This window comes from Ictidomys tridecemlineatus, chromosome 8 (assembly GCF_052094955.1).
Source record: "Ictidomys tridecemlineatus isolate mIctTri1 chromosome 8, mIctTri1.hap1, whole genome shotgun sequence".
Classification (NCBI taxonomy): domain Eukaryota; kingdom Metazoa; phylum Chordata; class Mammalia; order Rodentia; family Sciuridae; genus Ictidomys; species Ictidomys tridecemlineatus.
In genome coordinates this window covers 10,727,051-10,749,011 of record NC_135484.1, presented here as the reverse complement: position 1 = coordinate 10,749,011, position 21,961 = coordinate 10,727,051, and the positions used below count along the sequence as shown (strand labels likewise).

General features: G+C 41.8%; 1 long non-coding RNA gene across 1 annotated transcript; it reads right to left on the bottom strand.

The window, feature by feature from the left end:
• Positions 1-355: 355 nt before the first annotated feature.
• LOC120889171 (uncharacterized) lies at positions 356-21,356 on the bottom strand. Its single transcript, XR_005733049.2, has 3 exons — positions 21,320-21,356; positions 6,690-6,898; positions 356-3,670 (listed from the first exon to the last, which is right to left on the bottom strand). It is a non-coding gene; the product is annotated as an uncharacterized LOC120889171 (long non-coding RNA).
• Between the last annotated feature and the right edge of the window lie 605 nt (positions 21,357-21,961).

Below are 21,961 nucleotides of genomic sequence, written 5' to 3'. Positions count from 1 at the left end.
GCAGAGCTGGTTCTTCTAGGACAGAAAAGGACCTGTAAGAAGTCATCTGCTCTTCTTGCAGAAGAAAAGCACAATGGAGCTACTGAATACACTAGAAAAGTAAGAGATTCTGTTTACATTATGACACAGGAATGCTACATTATTTGCATCTTAAATTATAATTTTATTTCCTTCCTCACTTCAACTTACTTCTTCTGAGCTCTGAATGAATATCCCAGGTTCTGGTATTATTTCATGTAAAAGCCAGGGTTACTTCCCACGCACCCCCCTTCCACTTCCTCTTGTCTCCTTAAGTCACTTGAAAACATTCAGTTACCCTGCCTTGGAGGAAAAAGTACTCTTAAGAACTTCAAGGTTACCAAACGCAAAAGCTGTCTTTTATTTATTTCAGTCAGTAGACAGAGAGCACAGAACAGGAATTTCAGTTGTACAATCTGCCCGTGCTTAGAAGAAACATTGAAAGAAATAGCAATAGGATTTCTTAAGACATTAAAAAAAACAATATTACTCAGTTAATAGCCCTATTTATACAGCATAGCAGGCAGAAATGCACAGTTAAACTGATTTTTTAAAAAGGTAAACACAGCACATTGTTATTAATGCATTTGCAAAGCTAAAGCAATGGCGAGCACTAAGTGCCTGGTGGAGAGGGGAAGCATTTGAAGTTATCAAAGAAAAAAATCCCAAAGTAAAAGAAAAAGAAGCTCTAGTTTAAAGAATGGTTAAAGCTACTACTTTTAAATGGTGTGAGTTTTGACATCTTCGAAAGAGATAAAGAAGAAACCAAATGTTCAAGAGCTGAGAGCAGAAGGGGAAAGAATAATTGGTGTGATCTGAAGGATGAGTTGGAAAGTTCCAGGCGCCCAGCTTGGAGAGAGCAGTTACCCTAAACTGTTACCCAAGCCCCGAAGTACAAACCCTCCTTATCGCCAAGGTTGGCCATAGCAGCTCGCATGCGCGTGTGCGCGCACACACACACATACACACACACACACACACACACACACACACGCCCCTCTTGTCCTAACAATGCAAGTTAGTGTGGCAGATAAGAGACGGCAATGAGATCTGATGGTAGATGAGAAAAGCAGAAGCCAGGCCCTGACCTGAGTGCCCACCACTCGGGTGATTTTAGCGGGTGCTGTGGACTGAATAGTGTCCCCCCAATTCTCATGTTGAAGCCCTGGACACCGTTGCTTAGACTGTGGCTCTATTTGGAGACAGCGCCTTTAAAGAATTTGAAGTTACAATGAGCCCTTGAGAGTAGACCTCAAACCAACCCGACCAGTGTCCTTGTAAGAGAAAATCTGGACACGCAAAAAGGCACAAGGGATGTGCACACATGGAGGGAGACCCTGGAGGGCCCAGGGAGAAGGCAGCTGGGCTCAGAGGAGCCTGAGGAGAAGCCAAGGCCTGACACCTCCATCTTGGAATTCCAGCCTCCAGCACTGAGAGAAAACACACGTCTGCTACTCAGAACCCAGTCCTGTCCTGGCAGCTTTGGAAGACTAATGTCTCGGTAACCTGGAGACATGCTCCCTGAAGGGAGGCATTGTTGTGACCAGCTGTATCCTCAGGTACTTGGACAGTCCCTGGCTTGCACTAAGCAGTCACAGAATGCCCACGTGACACAGGGAATAGACTCACATCCTGGATCTCTGCTTCCTCATCTGGGAAGGAAGAACCATCACGCGGCTACCTCACCGGGTCCTGGTCGGTATCAGAGGAAACTCACATGCTTGTGTCCCTTTTATCCACCAAGAACCACACCAGGTCTTCCTCATTATCACTCATCACCACACAATGGTGTAAGGCTCACAATCACCCTAAACCTGTTTCATCATGATATGAAGAGAGGAAACCTGTTTGTCCCCATGAGGAAAATCAATTACCAATTATCATCTGGAAGGAATGCAGAATTCTGGGGTGGTAGGTATTTTAGAATGATCATGACTTTGTGGACTCTGAGTCTCAAGGGACATGCACTTTCAGGACACGTAGTTGTCAACATACCTTAAAGCTGTCACCTACACTTCTTGACATGAGCATCTGAATGAACAATTACAGAACCGAGGCTATTAGAAATCTATAGGGGTTGTTGTCACAAATATTATTGTACCCAACTGTGTTTTTGTATAACTCTGGTAATAATGCAAAATCAATCTCTGTTTTATGGGTAACACTTCCTGTTGTGCTAAGAGGAAAGAAATCCCAATTCTGTAAGCTAGGCATTTGCCAGCATTCAAAATATGACCACAAAGAAAAGTGATGACAATCTAGTTGCTTCAGTGTTCTGAGACATACCGTTCGTCATTTTAAAGAATTCATCTGTGTTCAATTCTGCATGAATAGCCCACCAATTCTTGGATTCTTCACATTTTTGCTGCTGAAAATTACTAAGGGTAACTGGAATTTGGGTCAAGGTTTAGAGACAGTTCCATTTGGGTGAGAGCTCTTTCGTTACGCAAGAGATTCTGCCAACCACCAGGTGGCAGGAGGCCGTCTTCCACAGGAGGAGGGAGTTCAGTTGTGGGCTTTCTGTGACCAAGGGACTCACCTTAGAGCCTTGAGATGTGCAGCAAGGAGCCTCTGGAGAGACCTCCGGGGAAGCTTCCCTGCTGAGAAAGTACTGAAAACCTTAAGTCAGAAGAGGGATTACAAATCCAAGGCCACGGCACATAGTGAACTGCATAGTGCACCTTTCATGTTGACAGCACTCTCTGGAGTTGTGAGGTATACAACATGCATAGTCATCCAGGTGGCCTAGAATCCCATTTCCTAAGAAAACTGGTCCTGGGGGGTAGGGAAATGAAGCATGAGCGCTGAGGCATTGTGGTGGTACATTGGGTGGTACTTCCCCTCGTATGCATGGATTGTGGGAAATTTAAGTCACTTGGGTGCAGGGTTTTCAGAAGCTGCTTAGGATGAGCAACATTCTCAGCTCCAATATCTCTGAAATGAACTGTCCATGGTCAGGATGCTTTTCTGCAGGAGACGGACCTGGCATCTGATGTCAACCCAGGGCAGACACTAAGAACATCCAAGAGGACTGAGCAGGAAAGCCAATGTTTGAAAAACAAGAAAACCTGGAAGCTTTTCTCCAGTGTTACAAGAAGTTGGAAGAGACCTTGCTAACTGCTGTATTGTTTTCCCTCCCTGCATCCTGCGTGCTAAGTCTTCCCATTGCAATCACACAGATGAAAAAGCCAGGGCTGAGCTTTTCTGAGCGGGTGCTTTTGTATCATTTGCCCAAAACCACACAGTGAAGAAATCATGAAGTCTACTTCGGACCTTGAGCTCTCTGGCTCCGTTTTCCTCTTCCTTTCCATCCTGCTAGTCCACTTCCTCGTGTATATCAAACTAGATTTTGATTCATTTAACGGTAACTTTGATTTTGATGCATTAATAAGAGCTGAGATTAACTGGGCCCAAAGCTTACCTTTATCTCTTTCTGGTTTATTCGCCATCTGCTGGTAAGTTAGGTCTCCCCTGTCTCCACCACCATCCCTTCTAGTGCAGCCAAGCTGCATTGGGTTTTCAACCAGAGTGCATCTGAAATTTGTCCTCAATCCCATTAAAAGTCCCTGTTCCGTCTTCTGACTTCAGCAACGTCTAAGACTGGAATATTAGCAGCTCCATTTGCTTTTCTTCTCCTTCCAGGTCACAGTAACTATCACAACAACAATAACAACAGTGTTTTTGACATGAATCCTTTTTACCTGTAAGTATTCAAAACCACTTTGACTTAAGTGGTTGAGAAAACTCTGAATTGTCAAGGTTTAAATAAAATTTAGAAGAAAAAAATAGCAGAAGAAACCATCTTAATTTAACATACAAAGAGCTATATTTCAGTTCTGTCCAATTAGCAGTGTTCAATATTATTAAAATCTGTTGACAAAAAAGTAGCAGATGCTCCATTTTCCTTGATGTTAATTAATGAAGTTTTTACCTCCAAAAAATTTAGAGAAACCGGATCTTTTATAATCAAATAGCTTTCGCCTACACAAAATCTACGTCTGGAAAAACATGCAAGTGTGTCAATATTCAAAAAAGGATAATTACCCTCTGAGTTCCCTAGATCTCATTTCTCTCTTAGTGTTCCAACCGCAATATGCACCAGTTTCTACCAAGATAAACAGTGATAATAATTACATGGTGGAAATTATTAGATCTCTCTGGCTGACTCTTTACAGCAGGAATGGCTCATTGGCACCACCATAAAATTAGATTATAACAATCCTGACAAGGTACTCCACCAATTTTCAACCTATAGAGAATAGTTTTTGAAAATGTTGATTTTCTAAATTCTTTATTGTATATATATTTTTGAACATATACAAAAATAGAATAATGTAGTGAACAGTCAATTGTCTACTATGCAGTTTCCACAGTGATCTCCCCTTGGACATTCTTATCCCACCTACTACCCTGTCCTCACACTGTATCACTTCATGCGTAAAGTATTTCAGTGTGGATCATTAAAGAGAGGATTCTTTATTAAACATGAACAAAACAGTTCCATTGTACCATGCAAAAAAAGACACCAATTTATTAATATTAATATATGAATTTCCCTGATTAGCCCTTATTTGGGGAGGGCTATTTGGTTCCTTTGAATCAACTGCCAAATAACATTTATAGATAGATTATATTTGGTTGACATAAACTATGCCCAAATCTTCCTAGTCTACAATAAACATTTATTTCTTGCTCATATTGTATCACTGCTGACCTGGCTCAGCTGAGCATGACTAGGCTGGGCTCCATGTGACCTCTATTCCTAGAAGCCTGGCTGACAGGGCAAGAGTAACCATTGTTCTCAGGGTAGAGGGAGGAGCAAGGAGATAGAGCCAAACCAGGCAAGGTCACTGGAAAATTCTGCTGGGACTTCATGCCTGAATCTTGGACTCAATGACCAGAGTGATTTCATGACAAAGTCCAAATTCATTTTGGCTCCCAAATCAATGCCAAGGTTTTCTGCTCTGTTGAAAGTGGGGAGAGGAGGTTTCTGTGGCCCATTAAAGATTGTACTATGACCTAATGCATGAGATACAGAACAAAGGTTCCCAGTTCATTCACATCAATAGAGGTACGTCTCCATCAGCCTCTTGTACCCCATCCATTTAAAACTAAAGTATAACAACTGGAATTATGAGACCTGGATTTCTCCACCCAAATATATAATAGAGAGGGCCTTCAGCCTCATGTCGCCACTCACAGGCTTCCAGTACTCATCCATTTGACCTTGACTCATTACTGGAGCTGATCAGGATGCTAGCAAATGCTATGAAAATAAACAGTGGTTTCTGCAGAAAACCCTCAGATTAAACCAAGTGAAAAGTTGTTGGTCACAGATCTACTCAGACACAGCAATCGGTAGCATGCACATAGGTCTCAAAGATAGACCCAGAAGCAGCATTTCTCAAATTTACTTGCTCACAGAATTCTGTTTTCAGAGCATCTTAAGGAAGCAGGGTTCTGAGGAAAGTCTTTGGGAAACATTAGTCAGTGCGGTGATGCTCTCTCTCTGCAGGATGTGATGATTCCTAAAGAGTCCAGTGCCTTCCTGGATGTGCTATTAGTCCCACCACCAACCTGCTGCACTATCTGAGCTGCTTTTCAAAGCCTTCTGATGCCTGAGCCCTCCTCAGAGTCAAGACTCAGATTTAATTGGTAAGCATGGGTTCAGGGTTCAGGCATTGTCTAAAAGTCCTCCAGGTTATTCAAATTGTGCCTTGACCTGAAAACAATATCTATTCCTTCTTCATTTGCTGCATACTATAGGTGTGATTCTATATTTTATCCACACTGGTGTCCTCATGTCCACACTCAGAAGATAACTTCTCCATGTTTGCATACCTTACTTAAACCAAATGGCTTTTAACCCCCTTAGGGCTTATAATATTGCTTCCCAAAACAGCTGATCATCAAAATTAGAGCAATTTGAAAAAAAAAATTATATTCCTGGACCTCAATTCCAAACATTCTGACTCAATTGGTTGATGGTAAGATACCAGGAAATGTGTTTTGTTTTGTTCTGTTTATTTGTGATTCATTTTTTGCAAACTTCTCCAAGCAATTTATCGTGATTGGATAGTTTTGGGAACCACCCAACAGGATTCCATCCTGGCCTGGCTGAGATTACTAAAAGGCAAAATAACTCCAACCTTGGTTATTTCTGACCAGAAGCATCGCAGTTTTAAACCTATGGAATCCATCCGCTTGAATCTGAAGTTCTAAAAATTCCAAGTGCTACTCTTGTCAGGATAATATCATGTCCATCATGAGCACTGGTACTTCAGGATAACTTTTAACACCAAAGGCCTGAGATTTTGTGAAATTTAAGGGGGAAAAAATAAAGGCACAGAGGTGATACCCTTCCTATCACCTTTTTCTTGTTAATAATTATACAAATGTTAAACTAGTTCTGACTTAGAAGATATTTAACTCAGGGAACTAATTGATTTGGGGAATTTATGGGCCCCGGTCCATACATAAGAACAGACATAACATCAATAGTTGCAGTTTCTTTAGTAAGAGTGACCCAGCTGAGAAGAACCAAATGCCTAAGAGGATCGAGATCAAACTGGGGGACAGGTCAGGAAAGGTTTCCTTGAGCAATTGATATTTGAGGTGAGTTGTAACACATGCAAGAACTAGCTGGACGAGGGAATAACGATGGTGCTTACCCGATAGAGGAGCTGTGGAGATTCAACTGTGTGTTTAGGATGGAATGTTTAACACAGTGCCGGTCACAGGCGAAGTCCTCAAGTCATGCTGGCTAGTGTTATCCATATTTGTCCTGCGTGACATTAGAATGCATGGGGAAAGACGCAAATGTGTGATCCAAACATCATTTTCATGAAGATCTCTCCAATCGAAACTCCAGAGAATGATGCTATTAAAAATAAAAACAAAGTGTGCCACACTGAAAATCAGGAAGGTCACCGTCGATATGCAGTTTTGTGTTGTTTTTTTTTTAAATTGAACTTTTAAAATTTTGTTTTTGCCACAGAATGACACGTCTGTGTGAGTTCAGATCTGATGCATGGCATGAAAATGACATTTGACGTGCCTGTGATCTCCCCGGCTGGGAGAATGCGAGTTGGTGTTGGAGCGAGCGTGCAGTTGGGTCTTTTCCTGCCTGAATTCAGGAGGGGAAAGAGGAAAGAGGCCAGGGCTATTTGTGCACAGGCAGCAATTATCCTCTGAAACCCAGAGCCTGACAGTCGCTGCTCCTGGGCCATCGACACCGCTTCCCGCCGCTGGCTGCTTAATGCTGCAGAGGTGATGGGACCTGAAGGGAGCGCGCGAACAGGTGGTAATTATGACTGACACAGTGTCGGCTGGCGCAGACATGCAGCCGCGGAACAAAACACCGCAGTTAGCTAACAAGAGATGGGGAAGGCTCTCTTGCTGGCACTGTGTCTCCTGTCTGACACTTCTGAAATTGGAGGGAGGGAGGGAGGCTTTGTCAGCCTGGGTATTCAGAGGTACAATAGGCCAGCTGAGTTGAAGGGAGAATGTTTAACATTTGTTCCTTTAGCCGCGATTATATCAGCCTCTGTTTTCATGTTGATTTGTCCACGGTGCTCTGGGCTGGCCATTTTTCCCTTTTGAAAAAACGTGTCCTTTGGATTCTGTCTTTGATACAGTGCAGCTTTCATGCACACCCTACATTCTGAGCAATTTTCAAACTGTCGGTGGATTTCTCGATATTGCAGCTCAGCCTATATACAAAAGAGGTTTCACAATATAGACCATCTTTTTCTGCCTGGGCCTCAAAGGTCTTGTGGATAGACGTTGTCCCTTTCTAAAGATAAGCCAAAGAAATATGGGGGTGTGTTCTCTCATCAATACTCCGGTCGGTTCCTATGAAGTTACTGGGTGTCGCCTCAAAGCACGTGGACAACCATGTCTGTTTTTAAAAAAAAAAAAAAAAGAAATCTATAATTCTACAATACTTGATAAATGCATTTGAAGATATTTTACCAGATTTCCTCCTCTCAAAAACATCTCGTTCACCTCATGTCCCGGTTTAGTTTTCTGGCCCTGCCAATGTGGGGCCTTCTCTGGTCTTGGAGCTGTGTGACGGCATGCCTACTTCAGTGTCAGGGTCCTGTTGTGTCATTTCCATGTGCTGCTTGCTCAAGAAAATGGTTTGGGTTTCTTCTTTGAAGAACTAGATGTTGCCCCATCCATGTGGCAAAATGACATCAAATACCAGTTTGGAGACATGTCTATGGTCTTGGGCATGGACAATAGTTTATCAACCCCTTTATCACTTATTTTTGTCCTGCCCTAGGAATAATCCATTGAAAATCTACTCAAAATAATTAGCATACTTTTGTCTCGATAACTGCAAAGGTTAGAAGATAATTTAAGGCCTGCGTGATAGCTCTTTGCAGGGCAGTGGTAACAAAGGAGGTCACACTAATCCATGGGGTGGTGAATAGTTTGTAGATCCAAATTTAGACCTCAGTTTCTTACTTAAACTGCAAGCACTGGATCATTGGTTTCTACAAAACATCCTGGGAATTACATGTTGTCTTCAGGTCCTTACAGGGTGATGCTTCTCTGAGTCACACCCTGCCCTTGTTTGTCCTTTCCTTATAGAAAATTCTTTCCTCCAACATGCAGACCCACCATGTATCTTCAAACCCTTTCTTTAATACTCTGCTTGCTTCTCTCAAAGCAACCTCACGTTCAACTTCTATCATGTATATAAAGGTAACTCCCAAGCTTCCAACTTGAACCTGACACACACAAAGATCCTTCACTAAATATGTTCTCCTCGTGGCAGATAAATGTGTTTCAGAAAAGCTATTCTCAAGTGTCCCAACTGTCACTCCTTACTGACATCAGCTCTCCCCATGGGACCCACTCCTCTCCTGCACTGGATGGTGTATACAACTCTTGGCAATCTGATGATTTCTGTTGCTTGGTTCTTCTTTTCTTGCATTTACTGAATTAGAGGGGTAGTTTGAAAGAAAATTAGGAATTGAGTCCGATCCTTCTACACTGGAGAAAACTGCAGCCCAAATAAAGTCAATTATCAAAGAATGCCAGGCCTTCCCAGTCCTAGTGGCAGAATTGTGACTCATCCATCCTGTAACCACCTTTTCCAGAGCCCATGTGTTGGGACAGGAGCTGTCCTGGTGTCATAACTACCAAAGGGAAGATGGGTCCCTGGCCTCTTAGTGCTGAGGATCTCTTTCAGGTGATGTGAAGCTCAGGTAACTAAGGAGTAACTTTTGTACAGCACTGAAGCATGTGAGATTATCCTGGAAACTCCACACGGGGACATCTGAGCATGGGAGAAGTCAAGGGAGAGGCCAGAGAGGGGCAGGAAGTCACCCTTCCAGGTCCTCTGATCCATCCCTTATACCTCTGCTGGACAAATCTTCCTAGTACAATACAATTGATGTGACAGCTTTGGAAATTCTTAGGGACAGTTGATTTAGGTAAAGCGAGAGTGTTTACATAACTAACCATGTCCTCACTTTCATGGTGTCTGTTCTTTGGGGTAAACTGAAGCTGTATTCTATGCAGCCAGGCTACTAGGCCACTTCAATTCTGTACGATGCCGCAGAAGCCAACCTGGCATTTCCTGTCACATTGCTTTCAAATAAGTTCTCAGAGCCGACTCGTTCCTGGCCTTGAAGGAAATGCTTGTCCCTCTGTTGGGTAAAATCACCTCTTCAGGTGGCCTGGTGGGAAAGACACTTGCTAAGAAGACCACAGCCTGGCTCCTCAGATGGACCCCATCTTGTGTTTCTCCTTCCCCAGGAATTCAGGCCTCACTCTGTGCCGCTCCAACCAGCGGACACTAGAGTCCTCGACTGCCCCCACATCAGAAGACATGGAGAGCTCTCTGCTTGCTTTCCTGGAAGCTCCATCTTTGATTTGGCTTTAGGGAAAGGGAGATGGGCCATTCCTCATTGAGGGGCATCGGGGGAACCAACGTACAGACACCAACCACTGTCCCTGGAGGTCCTTGGGACCAGCCCTGTGTGAGCCTCTTTCTAAACGTCTGGAGATGATGGCCTGATGCTGACGGGGTTGCACGCACAGCTTCCCAGTGCTGTGGATGGCCTCCTACGGTACTACACAGGGGGACACACCTGACACCCCCAGCTTCAGAGGCCTCAACTCAATAAAACTGGGAGACCTCAGGGGGACTCACATTCAGCATCTTACCCTGCAGAAGGAAATTTTGTCTTCCCTGGGGGATGGAGAGGACTTAGACCCGAAGCACACTGTTCTTCTGCTATTTGGGTGATTCAATGACACTGAAAAACGTCCCTTCTCCCCATCACCACTGAGTCAGCCCTGGACGGCTGGTCCACTTGAGTTCCCAAACTCACCTGATGAGAACATCGCTGTGTCCTTTGGTATCAAGAACAGTTTGGGGAGCAAGTTCTTTTGCCTGATTCTGTGAGTTGCCCAATCCAACCAGACCTAGCCACCCACCTTCAGAAAGGGGCTATTTTTCTCCACAACACACGGTCCCCTTTTTTATTTGTTATAATTAGTTACACTTGACAGTAAAATGCATTTTGACACATCATAGTAAATGGAGTATAACTTCTCATCTTGTGGTTGTACATGATGTACAATCATTGTGTAATCATATATGGACACAGGTAATAATGCCTGATTCATTTGTCTATTCTTCCTGTCCCCAAACCCTCTCCCCTCCTTTCAATCCCCTCTGCCTAGTCCAAAGTAAATCTATTCTTCCCTAGTCACACATCTCCCCCTTTATTGTGAATTAGCAACCACATATCAGAGAAAACATTTGGCCTTTTGTTTTGGGAGATTGGCTTATTTTGCTTAGCATGATACTCTCCAGATCCATCCATTTACTTGCAAATGCCACCATTTTATTCTTCCTTAAGGCTGAGTAATAGTCCATTGTGTATACATATCACATTTTCTTTATCCATTCATCTCTTGAAAGACATATAAGCTGATTTCATAGTTTGGCTATTGTGCATTGAGCTGCTATAAACATTAATGTGGCTGCATCACTGTGGTATGCTGATTTTAAGTCTTTGGGGTATAAACCAAGGAGTGGGATAACTGGGTCAAATGGTGGTTCCATCTCAAGCTTTCTGAGGAATCTCCATACTGCTTTCCACAGTGGTGGCATCAATTTGCAGTCCCACCAGCCATGTATGAGTGCAACAAGGTCCTCTTTTTTTTGTTGAATTGAATCTAGTATAAATTGGCCAAATGTTCATACTAGTATCCACTAAAATTTCTTCTTTCCTGTCACTTCCTCAGATTCTCCATGAAGCCCATTTGCTAAAATTTAATAAAATGCCTTTATTCCAACCATCTGTCACAAATTTTAAGAATTAGGGACATGAACAGAAATTTTTGTTTGCTTGTGTTTTGGTTTTTTTGTTTGTTTGTTTTTATTGTTGTTGTTGTTGTTGTTATTTGCATCCAGCATTCAAAAATAGAAGTTTTCAAGGAGATACTCTGACTGAGGCTCTAGGCAGTGAGATTTCCACATGACTTTCATGGCCTGCACAGCAAGGATACCCACAGAATAGGCTTGAGAAAGCTGATCTGACACCATTAATGTGAGAGAGGCTGAGGGCAGATCAATGAGCGACCGAGACTTCCACTTTGTCTTGTTTAATGATTTTGAAATACATGAAAAGTGGGCCAAGAAAACACTGTAGGTGAGACATTTGAATGTAATTACAATTCTTGGTTTCAAAGAGACAGAATCGAGATTTAAAACTTGTAAGGAGAAAAGAGTGAGTTGAGACAAAAGAGGGTTTGTGTGTCTGAAGGTCTAAAATGCAAAACATGTATTAAATACCCCAACTTCTATACAACAGGACATCACAGAAGACCCCAAACACGTCGGCTAGGGAGAGTGCATATTAAATGGATGAGAGAACGAGGAGCAGTGGTACCCAGGGAGCCCAGGGCCCTCTGCCGGCCCTAGCAGCCAGGACCGCATTCACCAGCCCCATCCCGCCCTTCCTGATCCTGAGCTCCCTCGCAGGAAGTAGCCTGCAACTTCTCCGAACTGGAACCCAAAGCCTCAGTCAAGGTCAGGAAAGCATCTAGGTCACCCGGTGGACATCTTTATCAACTCAAAGAATCAAATACAAATGCTGACCCAGAGGAAATTCTCTTTAAACTAAAAAAGTAAGAGGAAACAGGCAGTCCATTTTCATCATCTCGGGTTTTGTTTGTTTGTTTTGTTTTTGTTTTTAACCAACCTCAAATGTTTGGAAATTTATCTAAATCCTCTGTGGAAAAAAAAAAAAGCCACTGATTCTATTTGCTTATGCTAATGCAACTTAAGTTTCAGTTTTTCTCTAAAAGTGAGGAAACTGTGTTTAGTTGAACAAGTGGGCAAGGGAGAGCGTACTCCAGTCCTGGCTGGAGGACGGTGGAGCCAGAGCTAACCAAGTGACCACAGGAGTGGGCAAGATGACACCTTGGGGTGGGTCTTGGAATCTGGTCTCCAGGGCAACTGGGGGACCAGTCCACTCCAGCCTCACTGATTGGCTGACAACTTGATCTTTCCTCATTGCCGCTATACCTTCTGCAAAACAGCACCCATACCAGTCTCACAGCATTAGAAGAAGTAAATAGAATCCTCTTCCAGAAAGTGCCTGCTCAGAGCTGCAGAGATCTTCTTGGTATTCGTGTTCCTACCTTTTGACCTTTGCAAAGGGAATGTGCGACAGGTTATGTTCTAAGAAGTGTGTGGTTAGATGACTTCATCATTCTGCAAATGTTGTATAGTGTGCTTACGCAAACTAAGATGGCTAGGATGTCACTAGGTGACATAATCTTATGGGGCCATTTTGTTTATGAGTGCTGCACTATTGTCCCAGTTGATCCTATAGGGCTTCAGCCTAACCCCGAGATTCGAAACCTAGCTGTACGTTAGAATTCCTTGGGAAGATTTTTAAACATATTATTGCCTATATCCCAAACCTACTCAATGAGATTCTCTGGGATTGGGACCTCAGCATGATTATGTTTTTAAAAGTCCCCAAGGGACTCTGATGTGCACCCAATATGGAGATTTCATAATCTCTAAGCATTTTCTTTGCCATGTAATTTATTAGAATATTTGCTCCTCACTTTCTAATACAATAGCCAATGGTCATAAAATGCTTAGACTGTGACTAGTCTTGACTGAGATATGCTGGAAGCGTAAAATATACTCCAGATTTTGAAAATTCACATAAAAATAATGTAAAATATTTTGTTAGTAATTTTTATATGTTTAGTAAGAAAATGATAGTGTTTTAGATCTTTTAATGATAGCATTTGAATTTAATATAAAATAGTTTTAAAGAAAATATATACATATTTTAATTACAAAATATTATATGATAATATTTTAGATATTTTAGGTTAAGTAAAATATTGTTATAATTGATATCACTGTTCCTTTTTACTTTTTATGAAGTTACTAGAAAATTTTAAAAGACTTATGTGCCTCATGTTGTATATTTATTGGACAATGCTGCTATAGATTGATGGTTCTCAATGTTGGGTCTATAGACTGGAAGCAGCACATCACCTGGGAGCTCATTAGGAAGGCGTTTCTCACGTGCAACCCGAGGCCTTTTGACCAATTAGAGCCCCTGTACCTGCAGGCTCCATGTCCACAGATTCAACCAACTGTGGACCAAAAATATTTTTAAATTTTAAAAATTACATCTGTAATAAACATCTATGGACTTTTTTTGGTCATTATTCCTTGAATAACAAGCATAACAACTATTTACACAGCATTTACATTGTATTAGTTGCTATAAGTGAACTAGAGATGATTTAAGTTCATGGAAGGATTGCGTGGGCTATATGCAAATACTGTGCCACTTTATAGAAGGGACTTGAACATCCATATGTTCAGGTATTCACAGGGGACATGGATGCCAAGGGACAGCTATGATATCTGCAAAACCAAGGGTGAGGATCAGCAGTCTGCTTTATAAAGGAGCCTGATGACTCAGAGACGTGTTCCACCTGGGCGCCACCGGCCTGGATGACTGTCAGATCATGTATGTCTTTTGCTCTCTTGCTGTTGGTCTCCAATTTGAGAACAGCATACCAAGTGGCTTTCTTTGCTGACCTTCTGGTGACATTAGAGACAAGGGAAGAGTATACCTGAGAGCAGCTTCTTCTGTATGGACAGTGGAAAAAACTATCATTGAATTTAAAAATAAAAAAATGTGCAACTATATTTTAAGTAAGATATCAGACTTTTGCCAGGCCGATGGCACACACCTATAATCCCAGCAGCTCAGGAGACTGAGGAAGGAGGATCACCTGTAAAAAGCCAGCCTCAGCAATGGCAAGGCACTAAGCAACTCAGTAAGACCCCGTCTCTAAATAAAATACAAAAAATAGGGCTGAGGATGTGACTCAGTGGTTGAGTGTCCCTGAGTTCAATCCCTGGTACATATATATATAAATATATATATATATATATATATATATATATATATATATATATATATATATATAGACTCTTGATATTCTAGAATTTCTGTGCACATTATTTTTACATGGCCTACCTAAATTTTTTTTTAGATCCTGTTAAATATCAAGAGACTTTGTCTCCATTAAAAAAAAATAAAATACATACTGTGAAATTTGCATGGCACTAGACATTTCATGAAGGAAAAAAAAAAATAAGTATGAACTGGTCCCGTTCTGAAGATGATCCCACCGTGTCTTCTTTATTTACTTGTCCCTGATCTATATATTTGCACTCATAAGCTCTTTCTGGTTTCTCCAGAGCATGCTAAATCATATCTGTCAACCCCTTTGTCATCTCTCTTTCAAATAGAAAAAGGGAAATGATTCAAGGTCAAGCAGCTCCCTTATCACAAGCAGTTTAACCTAATTTGCTTGAAAGGAGATTTGAATTCTCAAAAATAAGCTTAAATTGGAAGCTGGCAAATTAAACACTGACATTCAGTGAACACTGAAAGCCATGCCTCTCTAAACCCCATAACAGCTATCCCAGGCACCTCCAGAAGCTCTGAGGGGTCATGGGAGACCACCAGGCTCCAAGTGGCAGTCACTCTGCCCTGGGCTACCTTGGGTGTCCTAGTAGGAACAGAAACATCTGGGCATGACCATGGTGGAGGGGAGGGCACAAGAGACCCCAAATAAACTCCCTCCAAGTAGAGGGATACCAACCCATAATTTTGTCTCAATCATATTGCCTGGAACATTTGTCCATGCAAATTAACAGTCTGAAATAATAAGTGCATATTCTTGGTTCTATACCATAGCAAACATAAACATGGCAGAAATAGACCTAGAGGGAGATTAAAGACCATCGGAGTGGGAAGGAGTCCCTGGTCAGTGCCCTATCCCTCAAACTCTATGGGACTTCTGGCCATGAAAAGACAGCAGGTCATGAAAATCCAGCCACATGAAAATAGAAACATCGCCAGCCGAGTCAAAGGGCAATGAGAAGATGATCCATACTAAGTATAAAATGCTACTCATTCTTCTAGGTCTGGGTCTGCAATTTGCAAGCCATCGGGCCTTGAAGACACTAACTTCTCAAAGCATCAGTTTCCTGACTTATAAAGCAGTCTTGCTGCCACGCATCGTGTAGAGCTGTAGAGAGGATTAAAAGAGATGATGTGCTGCAGGTGCTTCAGACGGTACTCAGCCCTTAGAAAGCCCTGGATCACAGCAAGGGTATGGCTTCATGACTACTTCCATCTCAATACCATCCCCGCCATTGTTTCCAAATGCACAGGCTCATACAAAGAAGGAGTGAAACTTTTAAAATGCCCACTGTGTGCAAGGCATTCTGTTGACAATCCACCTAAGACATAAGCCCCACATTGTCAGGTGGGATAAGAAGGTTCTTGGCTATTAAGCAACCTGCCCAACATCACACCAGTAGAAAGACAGCCAGAATTCATACCCACATCTCATTGACTCTTTCCACCACCCCATGCCTTATACTCAGAAGTCTTGTCATTGAGGGGGAAAAAAATTCCCACTGTAACTTTCTGGGGGTAGGACATATTTTTCAGTTTTTATAGATAGAAAGTTTAATTTTAACCAGAATAAGTAGAAGTGTATTGCATGAAGAAATTAGTAAAGGTTTTTCAGTTTTTATGTGGGCGCCCTGAGGCTTAAGGCCCCTAAACTCTGGGCTAATATTGGGTTCTATCCAATAGCGATAAGAAAATTCTTTCTCGAGAGATCTGATGTATCAGAACAGATGCCCAGTTGCATATACATTTAATTTTAACAAATAGTTTTTCATAACTATAGGATTTTCTATATTTATTAAAAAAAATCTGGCACATGAGAAAATATCAAATTGTGCTATTCCACCTCCATATGTGCCAGTTATCTATAAATATAGAAATGCAATAATTATCACTAAAACTGTTACTTGTTAAAATTTCAAAAACAGATAAATTATGAATATGAATTTGAAAGATAGTTTAAGGAGTTAAGAAATGAATAAGGACCTAGAATCATTGACTCCTTAACTCGGATGGGACCGGAAGTCCTCCTACTCCAGAGGGATTGCATGAATCCAAGTGGTTTTAAGCCTCTGCTCAACCACCCCCGGACAGCATGCTCACTACCTATAAAGATGCTGGGTCACTCTGTTGGTTGACAAAGCCTTCCTTATGTTTATGCATAAGGAAGTGTTATGTCTACGAACACTCACACCACCAGGTCTCAAGCCACCACTATCTATCAGACATCAAGCCGGCAGCACTTGACTCCTTCTCTCGTGGAATTCACACAACCTTGTGAAACGCTCACGTGTTCACACTAGACACACTAATGAAGGTGCCAACATGACACAGTAAGTGGCTAGACCCGCCTGTCTCCCAGGTTCCCACCTCTGCACAGCAGGCTTGCTATCACAGGTGGTATTGGTGACGCTTTGGCCCACCAGGGTAGCATAGGGCCTCCTCAGACACACAGTAGACACCCATCCTGCCTTTAGAAATATTCTCCAAGATCAATATTCTTTGAGACTGCATCATTTTGTGTATATGATAAAATTTGGTTTCTTCCTATCTATGGAGGACTCTCCTGTTTCTAAATCGTCAATGTTTGGCTTTGAGCAGAACCAGATATGATCCTCCAGGAGGAATCTGAAGAGCAGACAGGACCTTCCTGTCCTCACCGTGGATCCTCGAGCCCCACTGAGGCAAACTTGAAATTTTTACTGACAACCAACCCTACGTAGCTATCAACTATAATCGTCTTTAGAGTCAGCAAAGGCCCAAGTCATTCTTGTTTCACACCCTTCATCGAAAACCTCCTCTCAGTCTAGAAAAATTGTCTCTGTGATGCACAGAGGAAGTGATCACTTTTTATTTGCTCCCCTCCTTAGCTGTGGCATTTGGCCTAAAGCGTACTTGACCCAGACCAATTAAATTCCTGTCTAGCAATTTTGGTTGTTTGTTTGTTTCAGTGCTGAGGATTCCAGTCCTTGTGCATGCTAGGCAAGCCCTGTACCACTGAGCTACACACACACACACACACACACACACACACACACACACACACACACCCTTTCTTAGATTTGACTTTGAAAAAGGATCTTGCTATATTGCCCAGGCTGACCTTGAACTTGACATCATCCTGCCTATTCCTATTCCAGTAGTTGGGATTACAGGATTGCACTACCATGCCCACCCCTGGAAATTTAATAACAGAGGCAAGAGAATTGTTTCCTTCACTTTGACTAACCTAGAAACATGTGAATCTGAGAATTGCTAAGAGGCCAGAGTTCTTCCCCCGTGAAGAAACCTAACAAATGAAAAAAAAAAAAAAAAGAATCAGAAATGAGACAAGTTGAGAGGGTCCCAGCAGCCCCCATTCTGAGGCACCCGTGATTTGCATACAAGAGCCAAAAAACAGCTGAGCACCTGTAATCCCAGTGGCTTGAGAGGCTGAGGCAGGAGGATCGTGAGTTTAAAGCCAGCCTCAGCAAAAGCGAGGCACTAAGCAACTCCTGACTCTATTTACAATAAAAAATTGGGCTGAGGATGTGGCTCAGTGACTGAGGGCCCCTGAGTTCAATCCCTGCTTAAAAAAGAAGAGCCAACAACAACAACAACCACAAAAAATCTTCCTCTTTTTGTACCCAAACAATCAAAGTTAAGTTTCTGTCACTTGCAACATCAGAAGTCCTGAAAAACTGATGCCACCAAGTCTCTGCTTAAGCAGTGAGGGGACTCAGGCATTCAAATTCTGGGCTTAACAATTCAAGTCATGTTTCCAGCTTATGGAAATATTTTGGGATCCTAAAATCATGCTATGTTGTTACGCTTTCCAGTTTTACGTTGTCTTCAGATTTGATCACTGAGTGAGATGACTAACATTCAGGTCACTAACCAGAACTGCGTCCTGGGGCCAGGTTGTGGCTTCTCTGTGGGAGTTGACTGGCCTGTCAGCAGCCTTCCCTGTCAGTTTAGTGGCTCAGACAAGAGCCGAGCTCAAGTGCCAGTGTTACCGGTTAGTCTTGAGTTCAGCTCCTGGCACCCCAACATGATCCTTCTTCCCTGGGGTTCAGTATTCCCATCCCTGAAGTGCCTTCCCAGATTGTAAAACATCATGGAAACAAATGACAATGTAATTCATATATGTCAAGCTGTGGGTTGAATAGAAAGAGAGGGAAAGTTTAAGACTTGGACAGATGTAGTTCTCATTTATAGATGAAGAATCTGAGCTTGAGAGACTTGGCTTTCATCATTCAGTTGGAGAAGTATTTGAGCTTTTTTATTTTTAAATAATGAATGTGAAGAATTAAAGCTTTTCAGTATCTATTGAGATGATCAGATGGTTTTCCTTATTCAGCTATGTGCTTTTTCAGTAAAGGAAAATGATTCTGCTTTAATAATGCTAGACCTGGGCTGACTTAGATGATATAATACCTGGGCCTGGGGAAGGGGAATGGAGAGTAGGTGGATGGTACCACCCACCCACAATGAATAAACAAAGCTAAACTTTATACGTTTCAGAATTGCACAATGTCAACACTCTTGTTTTTTTTCTCTTATGCACAGAGGGGTGCGGGGGGATGAATGAACTTTGCAGAGAGAGAAACTCAAGCACAAATCATTCCACTTTCCTCACCGAATGCATGTATGACAATGTCTGCTTCACAAGACTGTCATGAGACCTAAATAGTTAGTGACTAACAAATATTGCCTAGTACTAGGCACATAGCAGTTTCTCAATAAACATTAGCTCCTTTACCTTCCTACTTTCTTTCTTCTTCTGATAATATGTAAAAAAATATTTTGGAAAAGTAGGAATAATTAATTTAAGATTTTAAACTTTATGAATGGATCAACAGAATGTGACATATGTGTACAAGGGTAAATTATTCAGCCTCAAGAAGCAAGGAAATTCTGACACACGCTACTTCAAGGATAAACCTCAAAGACATTACGCTATATGAAATCAAACAGAAAAGGACAAATGTTGTATGATTGCACTTACATGAGGTCCCTAGAGGAATCAAATTCATAAAGAGAGACAGCAGGACGGTGCTTTCCAGGGCCTGAGAGAAGGGGCCACTGGGAAGTTACAGTTTAATAGGTCCAGAATTCAGCTGAGCAGATGAAAACATTCTGGAGGTGGGCGGTGCATCGGGTATGCAATGGGAGTCTACTTAATGCCACTGCACTGTACACTTAGTAGCAGTTAAAGTAGTAAATTTTCTGTTACATGTATTTCATTAAAAATCACCACGTAAAAAAAATTAAACTCAGTGGTGGTGCTGATTGTTGTCAATTCCAAATTAAAATTTTAACCTGAAGATTTCCAAGCCATATCCCCCACCCCATGTGTAAAATCCCAGAAAGACCAAGGTTCAGTGTTGGTAGGGTCCCGGGAGCCTGCTCTTGGGTAGAACAGGGTGCAGCATGAGTGCGGAGGTGGCCACTCTGAGGAGGTGGTGGCTTCATCGGGGCCAGGAGCCTGCACCTTGCTGTGGCCCCGCAGAGGCCTCAGCTTCCTGGGTTCAGCCATTCTGGGGCCGCAGCCTTCAGCTCCCACTGAAGTCTCCCTCCTGAAACTGAGCCTCAGCCGGAGAGACGATGGCAATAGCAAGTATCATCTTTTCAATTTTCTCATTCGATTTACTCGAATTTTACATTTGAAATAATATTTCTATCATCATAATAAAAAGTCATGTCAGCTTACACCTCAATGCCAAGGAAAAATCGTACGAGGCAAGCTGAGCGCTGAGGCTGCTGGTGATCGCCATGTCCCATCTGTCAACTCTGAGCGCTCCCTACCTATGCTATTCAGTCAGCATTTGTCATCTGGGGCTGTATGACATATCTTTTTTTGTTGTCATTGTTGTCTTGTATTGTCATCTGTCACTGAGTCAGATTCAGAGAATTCACTAACAAAATTTGACATCATCATTACCTGCGGGCTGATTGAGCACCCCTTGGCTACCGAAGAAAAACACATGCAGACTTCTTCTCTTATCGTTCAGCATATTTTCTCTGGATTTGCTGTCTAAACAGTATGATCTAAATTGCCACTTATATTTGAAATCTCCAGCTCCTTTCTGCATACGATGGCCAGGAGTGTCTACTTAAAATAACGTCTGGTCACGCCACGCCTACGCTCAATCACCCACTCATATAGTTGTTTAGGACACATTTTCTGAGCAACTACTAGGTGGAATGTGTGCCAGGCCATGAGCTTGTTGTTGGAGACAGAGATGCAGGATATATATCTCCTCTTCTAGAAACTCATCATCTGGCACAGACACAAACATGATACCAATTGTGATATGATATGATCAAGGTGCAAACAGAATCGAGCTCATGGCACTCCGAGACATAAAGGAACAGGGTGTCAGGACTTAGGGAAGATTTCACAGAAAAGGCCCCTTCCCACGGGATATGCCTGACACTGGGAATCTCCATTTCGTCCTTTGGACTTGAGTGTTAGACAGTTATAATCAGGTGTAACTTTCAGTGTCAACCAGAAAAATATCCTCAAAGGTCAACATTTTTGAGACAACTCATAATCTGGAAGAAAATATTTGCAATATAGGCTTGACTAAGGACTCTTGGAATAAATAAAATACATGCAGCATTACTACAAATCCACAAGGAAACAACAAACAATCCAGTTTTCAAAATGAGCAAAACATTTGAATAGGCACTTCATAGAATAGTGCCTATCCAAAGAGTCAATAAGCACATGAAAACATACTTAATACAAAACGTGTGTATTCATCAAAAAGTGCAAATTAAGGACTGGGGCTGGGGCTTAGCAGTAGCGCACTTACCTAGCATGTGTGAGGCACTGGGTTCGATTCAGCACTGCATAAAAATACATAAAATAAAGGTCAATCAACAACTAGAAAAAATATCTTTTTTAAAAAATGCAAATTAAAACCCTAAGCATGGCTAAATTTAAAAGTGTAAAAACACTAAATATTGGTAAAAAAAAAAAAATTATATATATATATATATATATATATATATATGGATCACAACTCCATCACTGAAAGAAATATAAATAATTACAAATGCTGGGAAATTTTTGGCTGTGTACAAGACCATAAGAATGCTTGTAACAGTTTCTTCATAAAAGCCAAGAAATGGAAATAACTGACATGTCCAGTGGTCAGATAGGTAAATACACTATGGTGTAGGAATTCACACTAAACAGCAGTAGGAAAGAGCAAATAAACCACACACTGCATCATGGATGAATCTTACAAATACAAGGTTGAATCAGAAAAAAAAAAGCAAAATGAAAATAATTTTAAAAAACAGGCAAACAAATCTATGGTGAAAAGAGTGTGAAATACTGGTGAACTTTAGCAGGTATTTACTGGGAAAATCAGGTGGTTTAGTCAGCTTTTTCACGGCTGTGACTTAAAGGCCTGACCAAAACAACTCTAGAGGAGTGAAAGTTGATTTGA